The 15118-nt window shown below is 43.8% G+C and overlaps 1 protein-coding gene and 1 long non-coding RNA gene across 3 annotated transcripts in view; one reads left to right on the top strand and one right to left on the bottom strand.

Moving 5' to 3' along the window:
- LOC149352863 (putative RNA-binding protein 18) overlaps positions 1 to 15118 on the top strand; it is a 37213-nt gene that overhangs the window by 1693 nt on the left and 20402 nt on the right. The gene's annotated exons all lie outside the window — the stretch shown is intronic.
- LOC149352864 (uncharacterized) lies at positions 6840 to 14801 on the bottom strand. 2 transcript variants are annotated; one of them, XR_016290866.1, is made up of 4 exons: positions 14241 to 14801; positions 12134 to 12460; positions 10210 to 10295; positions 6840 to 10133 (listed from the first exon to the last, which is right to left on the bottom strand). It is a non-coding gene; the product is annotated as an uncharacterized LOC149352864 (long non-coding RNA). The 2 variants fall into 2 exon arrangements; XR_016290865.1 differs by having other exon boundaries at positions 6840 to 10295; positions 14241 to 14796.

The raw sequence follows: 15118 nt of genomic DNA, 5'->3' as shown, positions 1-15118 counted from the left end.
GGACGTTGGATGCCATGCATGCCGTAATGCGCTGCGTTAACTTTGTGCTAGCATTTGTAGCTAGAAGGGTTTCTTTTTGACATTAGCATTGTATAAGTGAATATAATTTGTGCGCATACATGAATAGCATGCTGGCTTGGCCTTGTAGGCCACTGCATCATTACGAAGTGTATGAGGTGTCACATTAATTGCACGCCTGCTTTTACTGCACGTTGCCAGTTTTGAGGGGAAAATCTGTTTTGTGTGGAGTCAGCAGTGACTAGGCAAGCGACCTTTAAATGCAAATAAGCTTGCTCCATAGATGGTAGCTCTGTGGGGCAATGGACACACACACAAAAAAAAAGAGTAGCCATGACCTTTCAATATAAAGTGAAGAAGCAGCATAAACCAAACATCAACACGCCATGCATGTGACATGCTTCTCTGCATACAGTGAAGAGCTTAAAAATGCATGAAATGTAAACATGGCTTGTCTGCTTATATTTGGTTGTTCCTTTTAGAGGGAAGCATGTTGACAAATTTTTCTCTGCTTTATGGCAAATGTCTAAAGGAGTGTGAGATTTCAGTAAGGAAACATTTACAGTTGGCCACATAAGTTTGAGGTATTCAAATTAGAAGGTCTGAAAAAGCTGTGTGCCTTTTCTTTCTAGCTGCATTCTAATTTTCATTCTTCGCTTGCCATGCTGCTGAATGGGTGGGTCTGCTGGTTCCTGAATTACTGTTTTTGTATATGTGCACAGTCAGAACATATGTATATCACGAGTATGAGGCAACATATTTAAAAGCACAATGTGAAAAGAGCTTGTGGATACATTTTTGAAGGTTGGCAGCTCAGTTCGCAGATATGTTTAGGTGCTTTTTATATTGTCAAGGCCCAGTAGGTATTAAAGGAGTAGAGACAACAAAATTTTAGTCGTTTCTTTCGGTTAGAATGATGTGCAGTACTTTAGAAAGACTAGACAGCTGCATGGATTGCGACAACAAAAGGCAATATATTTATAATTGCATTTTTTTCTCTCGCACTGCTTTAGCTTAAACAACCGAACGACGACTGTGGTTTCAGGGATGTGTTCAGGTCATGTGAGGCATACAAAGACAGCAGTATTGTTGCAGCTTTGTTCATTGTTATTTGCATCAACTCGTACACAAACCTGTCTAAGAGTTGGAGTCACATAAAGTGAACAGGCAGCGATTATATCTCTTTTTGCATGCCTCATGTGACCTGAACATGTATCTGACTTCAGAGCAGTCATTCGGCTGTTAAAAACCGAAACCAGATGACACGAGAAAAAAAAATTAAATTGTAAATTATTTAGCTGACAAAGTTAAAATCCACATGGTGGCTTGTGTACAGCATTGCCTAGTGCATCAGTGTAAAGAGAAATGCGCATCCAAAAATTTGGTTTCTCTACACCATTAAAGATGTAGCCCATGACATGCTTGTGGCAGACCTTTGAGTTCATCATTCTTTTATGAGAGTTGTGAAACTGGCTCACTAGAGTGTAGCATATCAGGAGTCAGAGTGTTACTGGAGTACTCTGACCTCATGGTGATTAAAATAGAAGAAAACTAGTTGAGTCCACAAAGAATGAGGTGCTCCTTTCAGAAGCAGAGCTGCTGTGAAGAATGTTCTATGAAAAGACAACCATCAGCTCTTTGCTACATTTCAGTTTATTATTTTCTTGAAGACCTAGTAACGGGTATTACAGAAATGATAAGAGGTACGTTACAGAAATAATTGGTACCTGCATATTAGCATGACAAGGGGTGACTAATAAAATTTTTGTAGGGGTCTATAGAATTTTGCTTCCATCGAAATGCGACCGCCACAGCCGGGATCGAACCCACGTCTTTCGGGTCAACAGCCAAGCACCATAACCTCTGAGGCACCGCGGCGGCCAGTGATTTTCTATTACTGGCCCTCGGTACGGTGGGTTCACGGTTTTGCGGTAGAAATGTTATTGGTGTATGCCTGTTGTGCATATATTGGCTGAATATTTTTGTTCAAAGTAGTGCAAAATTTGTGAGTTCTTTTTTCTCTTAGAATCCACAATTCATACTGTGGCAGCTGTTACACTTGTATGACACCTTGATAAAACTAGCCAAAAATTATAAGCTTAAGTGTGTAGCAAACCAAGAAGGGCATGGGACAATTATAGTAATTTAGATGGAGTGGGGAAGTTGTCTATCGTTAATTTTTAGATTGCAGATATAGTAAAAGTAGACGATACCTAGGCAACATGTAAGACATAAAGCAGAGACCTGGACTTTTGGTTGCTTATAATGTGGTCAGCCGTTGCCCCGCTGCAATGGCTGAGTGGTTACGGTGCCCGCTGCTGTTCCCAAGGACGGGTTCGATCCCAGTTGCGGCAGCTGCCTATCAGTGGAGGCGAAATGCTAGGCGCCTGTGTACTGAGTGACATCAGTGCTCGATAAAGAGCCCCATGTGGTCAAAATTAATCCGTAGCGCTGCACTATGACGTTCCTCATAACCCATGTTGCCTTCGGACGTTAAACCCCATATTCTATACCATACCATAACTTTGACGTGTTCTGTGTGCTTGACCATTTAAGCTGCAGTAATTGCTGAGCACTTGTTGAGTTTTCATGGGTATTTTTATGTGTAAATGCACAATGTGTGACGGGGTGCATATCGACAATTACGTATGCATGGCACTCATGCTAAGACTGGCGTGCATGTGAATATTCGTGTCCATCGTGCAAATAAACGGAAGTTGCATAAATAGTGAACTAAATGTAGTGTCAAAATGTCTGTGAAGAAAAAATTCTCATGTTTGCATGTGCTGTTGAGTCATTTTGATTGTAATGGCAAGCGTGGTTACGTTCAAGATTGCAGCAATATCTCGGCACATTATGATTTTGAATGGTAAAATTTTGTCTGTCTTGCATCCCTTGCAGTTTCAAGTAAGGTGGACGCGCACAGTTCCAACATTGCTGCCAACATGATTTGTGTGAATGGCTTTATTGTACACTGTTGGGAGTAAGGCTTCTAGTCCATCCGAAGTGCTCTGATGAAAAATACCTTTTATAATGGTACTTGTGGTTCTTTCATGTCATTAAAACTAAACTCAAATAATAAATAATGTGAGTTTGAGCTGCATAAGTGAAAGTTATGTGACCGCTTTGTTCATGACAGTACATTTGGTTCGGTTCAATCCGCTACAATGATAGAAGACCGTTCTGCTTTGAAACAGCTAATTGACATGCATTCAAGCTTGGGATGAGCAGCAAGAGAGAAAGCGTGCATATTGTTGACGACGCAATGTTGACCCTTAAGTGCCCCTGTTACGTTTTCAGTTTTCTTGCCTTAATTTTCTTATGGTCGCACTGGGCGACCCGATTTAGAAAACTGCCAAAAAATAGTCGCACGTCCTAGCTTTAGTCAAAACCAAGGAAAAGAAAACATGCATATTTATATTTTTGTTTTATTTTTATGAATCAATTTTATTGGCGTTTCCTTTGAATGAGTGTGTTGATTTTCGTCAACTGCATAAATGACTTTCTTATTTATGTTGCAATTTTTAACGTTCAATGCTTTTTTTTTCTAGTTTATTGCTGGTATCGGCTATTTGTATTTAATTTTCTTTGAGGGAGCTCGCGATGATGATGATGCTAGCGCTCTTACAGCGCCCCCTACAGTCAGTTAGCAAAGAAGAAAAAAACAACATGGCGGTTGTTTACGTACGTTCGAGTCGCGGTCGGCGGCTGTTGCGAGTGAAGTATTCGTCGGTGTCTCGTCTTTGTGGCGTGTGTAGTTCTTTAAATTTGCCACTTTTTTGTTTGTAACCAGTAGAACGCCTATGGAATGCGTGTTTACCTCCCATGCGTCCCTAAAGGTGAGTGAGCAGGACGCAAGCCCGCGCCGTCCAGTACTGGCGTCCCTGATCTGGGTGTTTCCAGCTCATTCTGGAAAATATCTGTGCATATAACTCTTGTTATAATCATCACGATGCAGTGCGTGGGCTGTGATATGTCGTCGCATTGACTTTCTCGTGATGCAAGGGTTGGAGAACATTGCAGCATGTCGTTTCCAGCCAGCCTTCGATCCTTCAAGACACTGATCTGGACACCGAATTGCGACAGTACCAGTTGACGACTGTTGTGGGTGCAAGGTGGCGTAGGTCTGCTAGATTACAGAGAGAAGCAATTGCCGGCAGAATAATCGCAAGACTAACCCACTTGTGGCTCGCAACCACCTCAGTGGACTGAAAAATGCTCGGGACAGAGCGAAGCAATAAAGCTGCACGGTGCTAACGCTATAGATACGTTGCTTACGTCTCATGTAGTACCTATCTGAATTAAATGTTCTGGAATGCATTGGCAGTGTGTACTTCTGCTCTTGAGACCGAGTCGTCCTTCATGGCGCAGAAAGAGTGCACTGAACGCATGTGCATACGCTGGGCGGCGCACCTTAAAAATAAAATTGTTTCCATGTTCACTGCATGTTTTCAAAGGCACACGAGTTCTAAGGTAATCCTCCGAGTTCTCGTTCTGCTGGTATAGTCATATTTGGTCTGTGCAATCAATGACTCTGTGCCCACATACTGTCAAAAAGCAAGATTTGTCAGATCTTTGTCAGCCAGAGATGATGTCCTGGCATGCATAAATTGATATATAGCATCGTGACAGTGCGACACTGAACACTTTATTAAGAAGTAATAGCAAGTAATTTCGATGTTTGTGTAAGCCAGTGTATTTGCCTTCATTGAAAAAGATATGATGGTGTTCGTATGAGGCGGGACAGAACTTGTGTACAAAGTATGTGATAGCCAAGTGCTCAGGGCGAAATGTCACCTATCACTGCCTCTCGCCGGGGCAGGTGGCCCTCTGGAATTCTTTACTTCAGCATACTGCAAAACTAAAATATGTGAAGAGCTGTGCTCAAATTTCGCTTTACCGACTGTAGTTATTGGCTGTTGATTTTTTTTTTTGCACGTGGTTTACTGCTGATACAATAACACACATGGCTCAGTCTGTGCATTGTACTGCGTGCTACTTACTGCATGCAATGCTTCAAAAGCAAGGGTTCGGGCAAGTTGTTTGTTCTAGTTAAGGTTGGTCGCCGAACAGAAAGGGACGACACGGGAACCAGACACACAGCACCGACTGTCGAGATTTCTGTCAGTGTTGTGTGTCCGGTTCTCATGTTCATGCTGTCTTTATTTCTTTGCAATGTGACCAACCTTAGCTTCAAAAGCAGTCTTCGCACTATGTATAGGGAGGGTGCACAGAGAGGGCCTGGTAATAAGCGTGTTCATTTTGTGCTCGTGTCTGTGTACAGCACCTGGTGCTAACTGCTCGCTATACTGCACATTTCAATTTAGGTGCCAAATATACTTCCTTGTGATGCAGTGTGTGCACACCAGGGAATGATCTCGCATTTTGCATGGTACAGCGAGTACTCTTTTCCTTAACATGTAACAAACTGTAGCTGTCTTTCAAAAATATCATTTTAGTGCATCAGCATCAGAACCCCCCATGTTGGAATAATCCGTCGGTCTGAAGCCTCAGGTGACAGAGTGGAGGGAGTGAAATCCACCTTCACGAAATTGCAGGGAAGAGGGAAGAAGAGAGGGCGGGAGGAGGCGGTTGGCAAGCGGTTGCAAATCTGAGTCGAAGGGTGGAGTGGATGTGTCACTGATGGATGGGATTTCATCGGGTGAGTGGAGTGGGGGTGTCACGCAGTGATTGATGGTACCCATTCGTACAGTCTGACCCTGTCAGCGGCTGCTCGGTCCGGCAGGAACATAATGCTAACTTTGGCTTATGGGGTTTAACGTCCCAAAGCGACTCGGGCTATGAGGGGCGCCACAGTGGAGGGATCCAGTAATTTCGACCAACAGTGGCCCTTAACGTGCTCCGACATCGCACAGCATCTGGGCCTCTTGTGTGTCACCATCAGAATACAACTGCCGCAGGCGGGGTCATACCAGCGTCTAATGGAATTTGTTTAATTTTGTCGTTACACTCACAGTAAGATTAGTCTTTCCCAAGTACAAGTTATATTTAATGTCAGAGTCCAAGGAAGGGCAGCTTTCCAAAGCCACAGCTGGGCTTGTACAGCGTAATTAAGCAGCATTAACATCCTTTAGAATCAATTAACGTGTTTGTACTATGATTACACAATGGACACAGTATTTATCAAGGCAAACAATGGCAGCGTATATATGCCTGCAAATGTTTAAATCAAGAATAGTATCTGCTAGCTTATTAAAAATATATCATTTATAAAATGACCGTCCAACTTCTCAGAAGTACCAAATCTGTGGAGAAATACAAATTGAAGATTGCCAATATGCCTAGGAAAATACATTTTGACTGTCAAAAAAGGATTAGGAGCACTTTATTATTAACTACGCGAGGATTGTGGAAAGATGGGTCGGGTCACACCCAATAGTGCAAAACATGAACCCTTGGAAAAGATGCGAAGTTGTGGCGCCTATGCACTTATATGCTGTGCATAATGGGCTGCCTTGCATTACCATAACCTGTCCAGGTAGACTGCCACAAGTCAGTAAAAATCTCCAATATATACAACCGCAGTTTTCAGTTAGGTACACATTTTATTGTGACATTCTTAATCTAGCTGGCAGGCTATCGCCAGCCCGAGGTGAATGTGACGTGCAGGATGAAACGGGTGCCATATGTGGATACTGGAGTAAATGTGATGTGATGAGCCTTGGGAGCATTCCTCTTCACATGGCACCAGGCAGTCTTGCGGCCACATAATACGGCTGGCAGTGCTTCATTCTGTAACCTGTAATACTGCAGTTACTTGCATCATGGATGCAGTTTCTTGTGGGAAAAAATTAGAATGGTAAGTTTGGTGCATTTATTACATGGTGTAAAACATGGTGTGGTCAGTTGAACTTTCCCCAGATTTTGATGATTGATGTAGGGAAAGCATTTATTATGCAAATGCATCCATTATTTAAGTAAATATGGTGTACAAAAACCTGGAATGGAAACAGAAATCAGCATCTGCAGGATTGAAACAAATTCCTAACAACTTTGGCGCAGCACCATACCCATGACTGCCAAGCCACATTTTAGCCCCTAGCCTTTCACTCTACACTGTCCTTAATCTGTTCATTCCCAATGGGCCAGACATGAGGCCGTATGGCACTCGGGTATCCGTATCTGCCTATATGGACATGCCACGTTGTCTACTACACAGCTTTTTAAACACTTGTAGCAACAGTGTCAGTTTTCTCAGAAGCATGAAACTTTGTTACGATTAGTTTTATGACACACCCAGCACATTAACAGGCATTCTAGCCAAATTATAATTTCGTTGCAGTTGGGCTTTGAAGCATTTTTCATTAATGAGTAAAAAGGAAATGACATTAACTGGGCACTATATGTTTCATCTAAGCTGCCTTCTCAACAAATAGGGGCATTTTAGAATTTCTAGGCAACAAAGTTGGCACAGTGTTCCCATCACACAACAGAAGGCTCATTGCTTGGAAGGCTGGTGGAGAGACACTGTGTAAGAGCCAAGCAAGTTCATTTATGAAGTGCTTTATCATATGAGGGAAGGCTATTCACGGCTGTTTCTACCATGGCAATATAAGTTCGTGTCACAAATTGCACCAGCAATGTTCTGAAAAATGAGTAATACTGTTTTTCTGTTGCAGCAGTATTCTCTTTGCAAAATAAGATGAATAGTAGTTTTGCGCTGCAGCTTTCAGTGTGCAAGATGACAGCTACGGCTTAGCCTTTTGTCAAGAATACTTTTTCTCATATGCATTGCAGAACTATAGAACCACATATTGTCAACTGTCCTAAAAGGCAAGGTGTGTTGCTGGGCGAGTTGGTTGGGGTACATCTTGAGAAAAACAGCACTTGCAGACAAAGGAAACGAGAAGGACACACAACTGCGCTGTTTTTTTTTTGTGTGTCCTTCTTGTTCTGGTCCTTTGTCTGCAAGCGCTGTTTTTCTCAAGATGTCCTAAAAGGGCGGTGCACTGTGACAGCATGACGCAACAAAGAGGAATGCAGCATGGAGCGACACTTCATACTAATTTTATTGAAGAGCGCATGCCTCTATGAGTGCATCACATGCAGACAAAATGAAATCAAGCAGGGATGACGAAGAAATAAAATTATAGTGAATGCAAGGCAGGTATGAACAAGAAAATGAGTGCACTAATTTCCCAAAGATGAAAAATGTTTGCCAATTGTCAGAAGTTCTCTGTTGAGCAGTGCCAGAGAGGGCGTACTCACACAAGCAGATTCTGAGTAGGGAATGAGGGGCCTGAAATATCTCAATTTCTTAATTGTCGGGTTTAACATTCGGGAGCGGCACATGGGCTATGAGGGACACCATAATGGAGGTCTCTGGATTAATTTACACCACCTGGGGCCCTTTAATGCACGCTGACTTTGCACAGCACATGGCCATCTTTGTATTTTGCCTCCACTGAAATGTGGCCGCTATGGCCGGATCAAACCTACAGCCTTCGTGTAAGCAGTCTAAGAACGCCAGAGCCACTGAGGCGCCGTGGCGGGATGAGTTCTCCATTCCTAGGAGGAAAGTTTTGGGAAAAAGGAATGACTAGAAGAGAAATACCAGAGGCCTGTAGTGTACCATCAATGGTGCTGCTTGATATGGGATATGATGGCGCACCTTTCTCATGACCATGTGGGCTTCAAGAAAATTAGCAAATGACACTCCTTTTCCCTGCTGTGTCTTGAGCTTGCTATGCTAAAGCACTTTGTCAGAATAGCCTGCCAACTAGCTCATAACATAATCCTAATCCCTCACCTGAAATCTGCCATCTTCAGCTGGCAGGGCCTACAAATGCCAGCACAGTCAAATGCTACTTTCTGGCTGCTCTGCATCTGACACAAGTGTAGCTCCATTATAGCAACAGCATGCATGTGCTTGCACATGTGCACATGCGTTGCATGGTCAACACGTACTTGTGTACATGTTGTCGCAAGCCTCGCACTGCTCACAATGAAGCTCACAGCCACTGCACGATTTGCTAGTTCTTTCCACTGTGTGCTTGAAGTTCACCAAACTTTGTGACTTTACATGCCACTGGCCATCTCCCACTCTCTCAGTACTGGACTTAGAAAGCTCAATGCTTCCTAAATAGGGCAGATTTGCGGTGGTCTGCTCCTCCTTTGACACCTGTTGTAAAGTTTTTCGGATGTGAAATTGAAGAGTACTTTGATTAATGTATCCAATCACCCATTTACCTTGCCACCAAAGTGAGAGTACTTCAGTGCCTTGACTCCAAGTGATTATTTGTTGTTAATCCAATGTACTGCCGATAGCAGTAAGCCCACTGACATGCCCTCTTTGCATATGTTTTCTCAAAATTTCTGACAAAGCCAAAGGCAATTAAGCTGATGCTCTTTGGAGTGAATACCAAGAAGTGCAGGGAGCAACTGTTGAGACTCAGTCTCATCTGTCCACTTCATCAGAGTGTGCAGCATGTCCCTTGTTGTACTCCTGCAGTCCTTGTTTGTGACTGTATTCAGGTGCGTGCTCCAGTTGTGTAGCACCTGCCAGCTGCAAAGCAGTCGACTCTTCAAGGGACCCATCACCTGCTCCCATGCACTGCCATAAACAGGGGCATCATCAGACATAAATGCCTGACATGGTATTGTGTTTTTTTCTTTGATGGCCTCGAAAAACCTCACCACAGTGCCCGTGTTCACCCTTTTTGAAATCAAGTAGGCACACGGGATACCAAAGGCATCTTGAGAAATTGTGAGCAGGGTTGTCAGTTGGAGTTAGTACTTATTTATGACATGGGTGGAGTCAGTGCACAGTTTCGCTGCCCCCAATTCATAAAGGAGCTCTCGTTGTGGGAACGTCATTAATGCTAGCTCAAAGTCACCATCATGACTGTTGGGGTCACCCTTCTTCCTGTAATACAACAGTGGCGACTCATTTTTTGCCCTCATTTCTTCGACCCATAATTCAACACTCTTAAAATCGTCTGGATCTCTCTGCTCTGTTTTTCCAATCCTAAACTTATCTGCAATGTTACGGAGGTCCTTAGTGGTCACAAGTTGCATCCGTGGGCTTGATCCACTTGTACCTGCTCGGATGTTGTGCACAATGGTTTTTTCTGGCACTCCTTCTGCTAACCGGCCTGAAAATGGTACAGAAAAAAACTGTTAACATCTCTGGTTCATCTGCCTACAGCCATGTAATAAAGTGACAAATACTTCTGGTCGGATTCCTTCGTCTTCCACTTTGTTCCTTTTCACAGGTGACACACAGTTCATCTTACTTTCATTTCACTTTTGTGGCACTGCAAAGCACACAACAAAATGGTTGTTTCAAAGCCAGATGGACTTTATTTTTATGAGCTTGAGTGTTTAAACTTGCATACTGCAATGCAAAACAGGGAAGTTATATACAGCATGTTATAAATGCGGAATATAACAGCACTGAAAATGTGGACAAGAAAAGAATAAGGACATGTGCTTCTCATCCTGTCCCATTTCATTCTGCATATTCAAAAAATGCACCGATTCGCCTGACAGCAACCTTTAAAGGAGTAGAGACACCAAATTTTTGAACGCGAACTTTGTTTCTTTGGACTTGTGCACAAGACAATAGTGTGCACGAGTCACAATGTAGAATTCACTTACGCCAGGTGAATAATTTCTAAGTGAATATTTTTCTCATGCTGTTTCAGTTTCAACACCTGAATGACTGCTGCTAAGTCAGAGACAATTGGAGGGCATGCCAGTCATACATAAACTGAAATATAAATGCTGCTTGTTCATTTTTTTTTTTTTTTTGCGATTTCAACTCTTGTGCAGGCTTGTGTTTTATGTTAGTGGTTTTTGAGGAAAGGAAATGGTGCAGTAACTGCCTCAACCATGCCATGAAGGAAAGAAGGAGTGAAAGAAGCAAGAGAGAAAGAGGTGCTGTAGTGGAGGGCTCCGTAATAATTTCGACCGCCTGGGGATCTTTGGGCACTGACACTGCGCAGCACGTGGGCACCTCTTGCCTCCATCGAAACTCAGCTGCCGCAGCCGGGTTCTAACCCGGGTACTCCAGCTTAGTAGCTGGACACTCAAACCACAGCCGTTCCTGCGAGCGTTACTGATGAAGTGCCAAAACAGCCAAATAATTCTAATTAATGAAAGTTCACTGCAGACGATCTGTCTTATGAGAAAAAACATGGCCCTTATACAACCATTAGACTGGTGGCGTTGCTTTGATCAGCAACAAAATGCCTACGCTTTTGACAGGCAGCCAAAAAAAGAGGCTAGCATCGAGTGCAACTGTCAGTCATTCAAGACACGTTTCATAGAGCTCAAGCCGACTTCTTACGGATGAAGTTCAACGTCAGCCGATTGAGCGACAGACCTAGGGTAGTCAATGAAACCAGCAGAAAAACAAAAGAACAGACATTGGAGTAGTTCAGTGCTAGACGACATTCCTAATTATGTTCAGTTCGAAAGACTGGACCCCTTCCACAAAGCATCTCTAAACTAAACGGCATGAAGTTCGTACAGACTGTGCTGTGCATGCAATGTGCCGTGGATCAATTGTTTTTCACCCTTCAATGCGACCAAGTAGGCTCAAGTGAATTGCACTACAGTCAGATACAACTCGAGAACGAAGTGGCAGATGGCCCTTAAAGAAGACCCCCCCAGTCAATGGCGTCAGCTGATTTTCATCAGTTAACCCAATTAAAGCCATAACTAATCCCCTTTCATCTGCCACCCTCCTGCAGTGCTACCCCCTAGGATTAACCATGACATCATGAGAATCGGTCGACGCCATTGGATGGCAGGCTTCCTTTGAGGGGCATTGGCCGCTGGGTTCTTAAGCTGTGCCCTACTATAACTTCTTCCGCTCCCTCGTTTTGTGGGACATGCCTTCTCCCACTTTACAATAGGCATTTTCGTGTTGTCCCACCTCTTTTGTGCCATAGATGCATCGCAGAAGAATAAAAATCATTGAAATGATCACTCGAGTTAATGAGCAATATCTTCCCCCTAAAATACATTTCTATTGCACTTTCGTCTCCCATTTATGAAAGGTTGGTGGAGTGTAGCTTCTAAACGTTTTCACATTCCGGTACAGTCAACACAGCATGCACAAATGCTTTGTACAAGAGGAGTGGCTAACCTGCAAGCCCTCTGGCATCATCCTGGGACAGCCTTTGGTGGCAGGCCTCATTGAAGTGTCCGTAGTGTTTCTTTTGAAACACTACATATACCTTGCCCTCTTTCTCCATGACCTCTAGAGTAGCAAAGCAGTGTTTGCTGATTTTGCAGCTTCCTTGCCCCTTTTCCTGCCTTTGGCGCTGTTCTATAGGAAGCTCTTCGTACGAGCCGGAATGGTGGCAGTGCAGGTAGCGTTTAAAAACCCTTGGTGCACATTCCTTCTTTCCTGTAGAAGCTATAAAATGGCAGCAAGTTTTGCTTTCTTCTCCGTCTTTCCAGGCGCAAAATCCTGAAACAGAAAGATTGTAAACATAACTAAGCACTCCACATAGTATTAGTTAATTATTAGTGTGAAAGCACAATTCCGAACGGTAAACCCCGAGCAAAATCCTGCAATGTGTATGTGGGTTTGTGCCAAGAGCATAGCAACGGCGACACAGCAACCACAGCCTCACAGCAGCATTGCAACATAGTTATGACACGATGCCAACATATGATGTTAAGTCCATGACCACTCATGACTAAAAAGAAATTTTTAAAAATTGAGGCGTGAACAAAGGTGGGCTCCATTTTGATAAAAACGTGTACACAATGATAGCACATGAATAACGGCATAAGGCATCCTTAGAAAGCCAACAGTAAAGTAACAAGACAAGGCAATGTTCATGAAATTCTGCTTTTGCACGTTTATAAAATTTCGGCAAAACTTCTCTGTCAATTTTTTGTGTATCACACTACTTTCATTTTTTGAAAAGCAAGGCCAAATTAAAGTTTGTACTTTTTACATACACTAATGAAAAATGCATGTGCTATGGAGTGGGCACATATGCAGTACTCTCGCACTACTACTGGCGCTCTGCCTCTGCCAAGTGCGCATGGCAATCACAGATTTAGCTTCAAATTTTTAGCCTTTTGCCTGCAGTGCAAAACTGCATTTCCCAGCTTTTTTATTGTTAAAAATTTATCAGTCATTCGCTTACTGTTTTTTCCTGCTATAGCGCATGGGGAACAATTTTTGGAGAAAATTATTAAGTTCAGGTTAAGTTATTACACGGACTGTTACATGGAAGTATTTCAATTTTACTACACCCTGCAAAAACTCATTCCTGCACAGCAACCTTTTACATGGCCCTGTCCTTTGACCACAAATTCAGGTCAGCGCTGTTGACTTCTAAAGGCAGAACAATGCTGGGCATTCTTCCTACACACTTCTGCATGTTGCGATTGCCATGGCTTCAGCGCTGCTAAGCCAGTGCATGCCGCGACAATGTTGTGTGTCCTGTCGAGACATTGCAGATGCCTGCAACAAAGCATAAGCAAGGCCTGTAGCAGCGAGTCTGCTGCAAGGACCAGTTTTTTTCCTGCAGTGGCCACTTTAAATATGAAAGAGAGTGCACTGCTTGTCACTTTGCTTATGGAGGAGCTAGGACACCAAAAAAAAATTCTGCAGACACACATAAGACTGCTTACCAGCGAGAATGCCAAAGCATTAAAGTGCACAGTCATGCTATGTTGCAGAATGACGAGTCATGAGTGCAAGGCATGACTACGCAACTTTGTACAAACTCTGCACACCTTATGTTACTAGTAAAGTGCTGAGTCATGCTACACTTCAGAATGATTAGGAGTCAAAACTCTGACTACCTAAACTTTGTACAAACTATACACCTTACATTACAAATAAGTGCAAAATGACTATGACAAGTCATGGCTTTCAAAGGTTATAGTACGTTACGTTTCACATTTCACTCGAATGCCCGCAAAGGCTACCTCTGCAGATCTGTCGCACTAGACCAAGCCCATTGAAATCTTCATGGTTCCTTTAAAAAACGTGCATGTCATCGCTAAGTTTTTGTGCACAAAACCACGTGCAAGTTTCCCCAGGTGAGTGTAAGCCCGTAAATAAAAAAAAAAGAACGCGCTTTGTGTTTACAAACTTAAAATGCGCGCACTCGAAAAGTCAATAAACTGCAACTTTTCAATCGGTAATCTAAGCGCGCGACTGCATCCCGCTTTGGCCCTTTATTGCTTTAATCACAGCGTGCGTGCATGCAGACTTCGTTTCTTACCTTTATTAGAGTCGAAGACTAGATTCTCCACCTCTTCCTCGAAGTCGTGGTGCCGTCGCAGATCACGAAGGGCGACAAAATGCTTCGGACGTAAGTCGCACAAGAACGGCCGTGCCTTACTACATGCTGTTGTGACTGGGAGAAGGATGCATGGGCCTGCCTACTGGCTGGAGCCGAGCCACCACCGCTGCCGCGTGCAGATAGAGGAGAGATCAGAGGAAAGAGAAAAAGAAAAGACGCGTCGCAGCAACAACCGCGTCCTTCCCCATGAATATCCTTGATGGGTGTTTTTAAATTACTAGTATTGAAGAACGCCTTGTCGCAAACCGCTGAAGCAACGCCATCGCACGTGTCCGTCTCCATGCTCAAGGCAAAAAAATAAAAAAAAAACAAGCGAGCAAGAAATGCACCTTGGGATACCTTGGGATATTGAGCAAGGATTTTCAAGAAGAGTTGAGATTTTCCCTGTCGGTTGAAGCGCAGTGTTCCCCAAAAGTCCCCACAGAGTGACGTAGAGTAGAGCAGTGACGTCTGTTCTCGGTTGGCCAATCGCAACGAGGATCACCTTCCTCTGAATACGCCCTCCGAGCGTTTGCGGGTAGGCAGGCTGGAAACGCTGATTGGTCAAAAAAATATGACGTCATACGCGTGACGTCATAGGTCACGTGATATTTAGTGACGTCATGTCCGGTTGGGGACAGGCAGTTTTCCCTAGATTGTTCCCCGCCACCGCTCGTCAGCGGACGGGGCTGCTCGCGAGGAGCCGAGAGGCGAGGAGGCAGCGTGCACTGCAGCGTTGCCTGCTCGGCGTGTCCCCGTCATGTCTTTCGACCCGCCGCGGTGGCTCAGTGGCTATGGCGCTCGGCCGCTGATCCGAA

This window comes from Amblyomma mixtum, chromosome 3 (assembly GCF_055824585.1).
Source record: "Amblyomma mixtum isolate Tamu chromosome 3, ASM5582458v1, whole genome shotgun sequence".
Taxonomy (NCBI): domain Eukaryota; kingdom Metazoa; phylum Arthropoda; class Arachnida; order Ixodida; family Ixodidae; genus Amblyomma; species Amblyomma mixtum.
The sequence above is the reverse complement of the archived record's forward strand: the minus strand, read 5'-3'. Positions and strand labels throughout refer to the sequence as shown.